General features: G+C 41.8%; 1 protein-coding gene across 1 annotated transcript in view; it reads right to left on the reverse strand.

The window, feature by feature from the left end:
• The window catches only part of CORO1C (coronin, actin binding protein, 1C), an 85,676-nt gene extending 79,914 nt beyond the window's left edge, over positions 1 to 5,762 (reverse strand). Inside the window, exon 1 of the mRNA XM_011975579.1 lies at positions 5,682 to 5,762. The gene's annotated coding sequence lies outside the window, so the exon portion shown is untranslated. The remainder of the gene's footprint in view (positions 1 to 5,681) is intronic.
• Positions 5,763 to 6,000: the final 238 nt, after the last annotated feature.

Genomic DNA, 6,000 nt, shown 5'->3' on the forward strand with positions numbered 1-6,000 from the left:
ATGTTACACTTTACCATACCGTAACCAGAAGAGTATCTCAAGCACTGCAGGGCAATCTCCTTCAAATCCTAAAAAAAATCCATCTTTTGCCAGGAACTTTCCTTAAAATGGACAGATAGACAGGCAGGCAGATAGACTGAATACATAGACCTGAATAGAGAAGACTGTCTGAATAGACATTTCCAATTCAGACAGATGTAAAAACACTGAAGGTGTTTTTAAGACCGCCTTCCCATCCTAAAATTAGGCATTTTTTGCCCTCTTCAGTGACTCAACTTTGATTCAAAGCCTAAAATCCTCAGGTAGGAGTGGGAATCCATACCCTTAATAGCTTAATGTCAGATGTAAAATGTATTAAACTTACTCTACTTGCTTCTCTGCAGTTCCATTCATTAACAGACACTTAAGAGTGAAGAGAGGGAACAGGAATGTATTCAGTACCTATTTTGTATTAGGGACTTCATATAATTTTCCTTGCTTAATCTTGCCAATGACCCTGCAAGGTAAATCTTTTACATCTCCACACTACAGACGAGGAAAGCGAAGCTCAGGGAGGCGAGGGAACTGGCAAAGTCACAGCTAGCAAGAAGCAGAGCCAATAGTGGAGCCCAGCTCAATCTGGCCCTAAAGGCCTGCACCCTCACGGCCTCAGTTCCCCTAAATACAAAAGTCTCTTAGAACGAGAACTACAGAAGGTACCCATAGCTCACTGTCCCTAATTAGACAAAAAAGTTGACATTTTTCTTTCTCTTCTGTACTACCTTGCCACAATTCAAGCTTTAATGAACACAAAAAAAGAAAAGGTATCCTGAAATGGCCAACTGGTTTCTCCTAATTCTCAGAAAGGTGCTAAGTGAATTTTTTTTTTTTTGAGACGGAATCTTGCTCTGTCACCCAGGCTGGAGTGCAACTCTGTCGCCCAGGCTGGAGTGCAATGGCGCAGTCTAGGCTCACTGCAGCCTCTGCCTCCCAGGTTTCAAGTGATTCTCCTGCCTCAGCCTCCTGAGTAGCTGGGACTACAGGTGCGTGCCACCACACCTGGCTAATTTTTGTATTTTCAGTAGAGACAGGTTGGCCATGTTGGCCAGGCTGGTCTCAAACCCCTGACCTTGTGATCTGTCTGCCTCGGCCTCCCAAAGTGCTGGGATTATAGGCGTGAGCCACCGCGCCCAGCATGAATTTTTTTTTTTTTTTTTGAGACGGAGTCTCGCTCTGTCGCCCAGGCCGCAGTGCAGTGACGCAATCTCGGCTCACTGCAAGCTCCGCCTCCAGGGTTTACGCCATTCTCCTGCCTCAGCCTCCCGAGTAGCTGGGACTACAGGCGCCCGCCACCTCGCCCGGCTAGTTTTTTGTATTTTTTAATAGAGCCGGGGTTTCACCGTGTTAGCCAGGATGGTCTCGATCTCCTGACCTCATGATCCGCCCATCTTGGCCTCCCAAAGTGCTGGGATTACAGGCTTGAGCCACCGCGCCAGGCCGAAATATTTTTAATTAAAGTATTTTAAAAATGAACAGAAGAACATAAAATATAACTAAAGAACACTAATTTGAGTCAGACACCCCAAGAGAGGAGAGCATGAATGAAAGAATGAAGAGGCTGGGCATGGTGTATCACGCCTATAATCTCAGCACTTTCAGAGGCTAAGGTAGGAGGCTTGCTTGAGCCCAGGAGTTCAAGACCTGCCTGTGCAACATAGCAAGACCCCATCTCTATAAAACATTAAAAAAAAAAAAGAATGAAAAGAAAGTACACACCCTTAAAATCCAATTTACAACCATTCTCATGAGTGTGACAGGGGTAGTTCCAGTACTAACTGAGCAAATACTATCAGGGTTGGCCTGTATGCATTTGGTGTGACTAAATTGTGTTCGCTGGCCATCTACCCTACTGAGAAGACTGTGTGCCAGTCATTAATGTTCATCGGGGGAAAGAACCCGGACAAGAATGTTCTGCTCTTGGGGAAATGTTTTAAACACTCAGTTTTACATCTGAGCACTTTTTGGTAAGACCTGGACTTGGATGCCAGAAAGGTAAAAGGGAGATACCTCATTCATGTTATTTTAATATACGCAATAAAGACATTCATGATAATCAGAGAAACCCACTGACCTCAGGATCTTTCCAGTTAACTTCAATAAATAATCATTCAGCAAATATCCAGTAGGCACTAATGACCAAGCCGTGAACAAGAGAATCTCAGTCTGCCTTCTGTGTGAATTGCTCTATTGCATTCTGCCTCGTATGGAAAGGCACCTTTCAGACTATAAGCTCAAATTCAGGTCCAGTTCTTTGTAGCAAACAGTCCTGATGAATGTACAATACATGAGGGCAGGGATGAATGTCTGCCTGTGAGATGAGGAAGTTTTCATGGAGGAAAAACCTCATGATCCATGTAGCAAAGGACAAGTGGCATTCTAGAAGTAGAAAGGGGATGACGTAATAAGTTCATCACAAGATTTGAAAGCTGGGATGTTTCAGGGAGTGACACTGGAGATGAAGACACAGGAAAGGGAATAGTGAGACATTAAGCAGGCTGAAATCAGTGCCCACCTTACTCCACACCTCATTAAGAAGTCTGAACTTTATTCTGTGGGTAAAGGTGAGGTCGCCAGAGGATTTAAACAGGTGAATGGCATGTTCCCCGATGAATTCTTTTTGATCTACAGCATATCTTAAAATAAATTAATTCAAACATTTCCCCAGTCCTTTCACATTTTTGGGTTTTAATTTACATAACCAAAATATTGATGAGGGTGTGGTTTAAGGTCTAATTTCTAACTAGTAAGACCCCACTATGCATAAATTGGAAATCATTAACATTTAAAATGTTTGTTCCTAAAAAGGGACACCATCAAGAAAATGAAAGACATGTCAGAATGCAAGAAAATTTTTGCAAATCATACAGCTGATAAGGCACTTGAATCTAGAATACATGAACTGTTATAACACCAATAAAAAGACAACCTATTAAAAAAAACGGGCATTTGAATAGACATTTCTCCAAAGACTACATATACAAATGCTCACTAATCACATGAAAAGACGCTCAACATCCTTAGCCATGAGCAAAACATAGATGGCTAGAATCAAAAAGTCAGAGAGTAACAAGTGTTGGCAAGAATGTGGAGAATTTAGAACCTTCATATACTCTTGGTGAATACTGTAAAATGGTGCAGCTGCTTTGGAGAATTCTGGCCATTCCTCCAATAGTTAAATATAGAGTTACCATACAACCCATCGATTACATTCCTAGGTAAATACTCAGGAGAAATGAAAATATATGTTCACAGCGTTATTTATAATAGCCAAAAAAGGAAAACACCCAAATGTTCATCAACTGATGAATGGATAAACAAAACATGGCATATTCATACAATGGAATATTATTTGACCATTAAAAAAAAGAATGAAGTACTATACAATACTACCACATATTTAAACCTTGAAAATATGCTAAATAAGGGCAAGACACAAAAGACTACATATTGTATGATTCCATTTATATGAAACGTCCAAAATAGGCAAATCCATAGAGAAAGTAGATTAGTGGTTGCCCAGGGCTGGGGAGGGAAGGAACTGGTGAGGGAGGACTTCTAAGGGGTATGGGGTTTCTTTTTGGGGGTGATGAAAATGTTCTAAAATTGATTGTGGTGACAGCTGCACAACTCTGTGAATATACCAAAAACCACAGAACTGTACACTTTAAATGGGTGAACTGTACGGTATGTCTCAATGAAGCTGTTACAAAACAAAAAAAGTTCCATTCTGCACTCTAGAAATACAAAGTGCTCAGAAAGGAATACAGAATCTTGTTCACTCACTTTAAAGGATCTGAACTAGGGCAAAGAAAACCCAGAGAGATTCTATTACTTAACATTCTAGGTACTAGGTCATACTGAAATATTCATGAAGAATTCTATGTTTTAATACCGAAAATGTATCTTAAGTTTAAAAAGGCATACGTGTCAGAAAAGAGTTTTCATAATTCAAGAAGACGGTAACACAGAGAAGTCATAAATGGAAAACAAGCTTAAGAGGTTTTATCACATGGATTTGTACCTTGAAAATGCAAGTAGCTCTCTAATTTATTATTGCTCCACCCCTGAAAAGAGGTCAAAGGTAAAACAGCCCAATTAATAGTATGTTTCTAAAGTACCAGTTTGTGACAAATCAAAATGAGAAATTAGTATTTTGCCATCATAAAGAAGAGACTCGTCGACATACCCACTTATATAACTAAGAATTGATATTTATCCTTTTGAACATTCCATCTCATAGGCATTAGAGTGACTCTCCTTACGGCTGGAGTGGATCCCAGAAGTGACAGTAAGTTAAACATAAAACTTTTATCAAAAAACCCAACAGTGTTTAAAAAAATGCTATTCACTGACACTGAATCTAATCCTAAACTATACATAAACAAACATAAATGCTGATTAGCACAATCTGCAGGCAAAGTAACAAAGGATCACGAAAAATTCAATATTGTGTGCAGTGATGTTTCATCGATATGTATCTATTAAAATTCATCAGGCTTTAATGTAACTTTCACAAATAATCAAAATAAATATGGACAAGATAGGTTCTGTGTTTGTCAAAAACGTGTGTTCCTGACGTTTATACCAAATCTTTGTTCGATCCTCAGTACACATGACTACCCTCCACCACAAAACACTGCACTTCAAGACCTAAGGTACAACACAATTCTCAGTTTTATTTCACTTTTTTCCCTACTTATTTACGCTACTTCTCAGATCCAATGTTTGCTATTATGCTTCATAGCCAAACATTATGACTGTGAAACATACCTCCAAACCAAAAATATTAGTTTCCTTAAATCATCTGAAATGTATAGAACCAAGTCCAAAATAGATTTTGCACATTTCTTCAGTTTTACAGGGAATGCAGAAAGTGAATTAATATTAAACAGATATCTATTTGCCTTCACAACTGAACAGACGGTACAAAGCAACTGCTTATACTTAATCATGTTTCTGTCTATTCCAGCAGGCCCTGGTGTCAGGAGAACGTTCTGCCAGATAAGGACAATGAGATGCATTATTATATAGAGTGACTAAGAGCCCTACGAGTACTGTTTTAGAATGTAATTCCAGGCAGAAAGGCTGCGGTAAGAGGGCCTAATATTTTGTGATAACTATTTCCAAGAGTAAATATATTCGCCACCCAAGACCAGTTTATTAAACGCACACTACATTCAATTCTTTTCAAATGTCTTATAGGAGGGAAAAGCCTTTGTATCTTACTATGCCGGGGGAAATGAACAACTTGCAATTTGCTTCGCACTCTGAATCCCACGTTTGCAACATTTAGAGCAAGCACTCAGACACCACAAAACAAGGGCAGCCTACATTACGGCCAAATATAGGATGTGTTTCTAAACCGTGATGCAGTAAAGCCTACGATTCCTTTTCCAGCGTTCAAAATTCTTTGAACACTCCCAAAAAAGGATGGCAGGGCCAGCGCCTCCCTCCAAGAGGAAGCCCCTTTCTTCTCGGCTCTCACCGCAGCCTGCCACTTCCCCCCACACATTCAAATCATTTGAGAGACGGAGAGCTGGGGAGCGTGCGCCGGTGGGGACAGGCGGGAGAGCTCGGTTTCTGCATTCCCACCCTCCACGTCTGACCTCATCCTCAATCATTTCAGCGCAGCGGGGCCCCACCTGCACCTCGCTCCTTTTTACTGCGTCCCTCGCCAGCTGCCCCGCTATTAGGGGAACACACCTCTGAATCACCCAGTTCACTCGGACGACAGTCTTCCGGCTTCGTTCCTCCCCTCCCAACCCCCAGCCAGTCCCAGCCCTCTGCTCCCTTGGCCAGGCTCAGCCTCTACCCAAGCCGCCCCCACCCACATTACTCCAGCTCCAGCCCTGCCCCGCCCTGCCTGACCCCCAGCCGAGATCTGCAGGGCCCAGAGCTGGCCTCGCACCCAAAGCCAGGAAACCCGCAGGCCAGGCGGCCACCCTCGCCCCTCCCGACGCA

Source organism: Mandrillus leucophaeus, unplaced genomic scaffold (genome assembly GCF_000951045.1).
Source record: "Mandrillus leucophaeus isolate KB7577 unplaced genomic scaffold, Mleu.le_1.0 Scaffold157, whole genome shotgun sequence".
NCBI classification, from domain to species: domain Eukaryota; kingdom Metazoa; phylum Chordata; class Mammalia; order Primates; family Cercopithecidae; genus Mandrillus; species Mandrillus leucophaeus.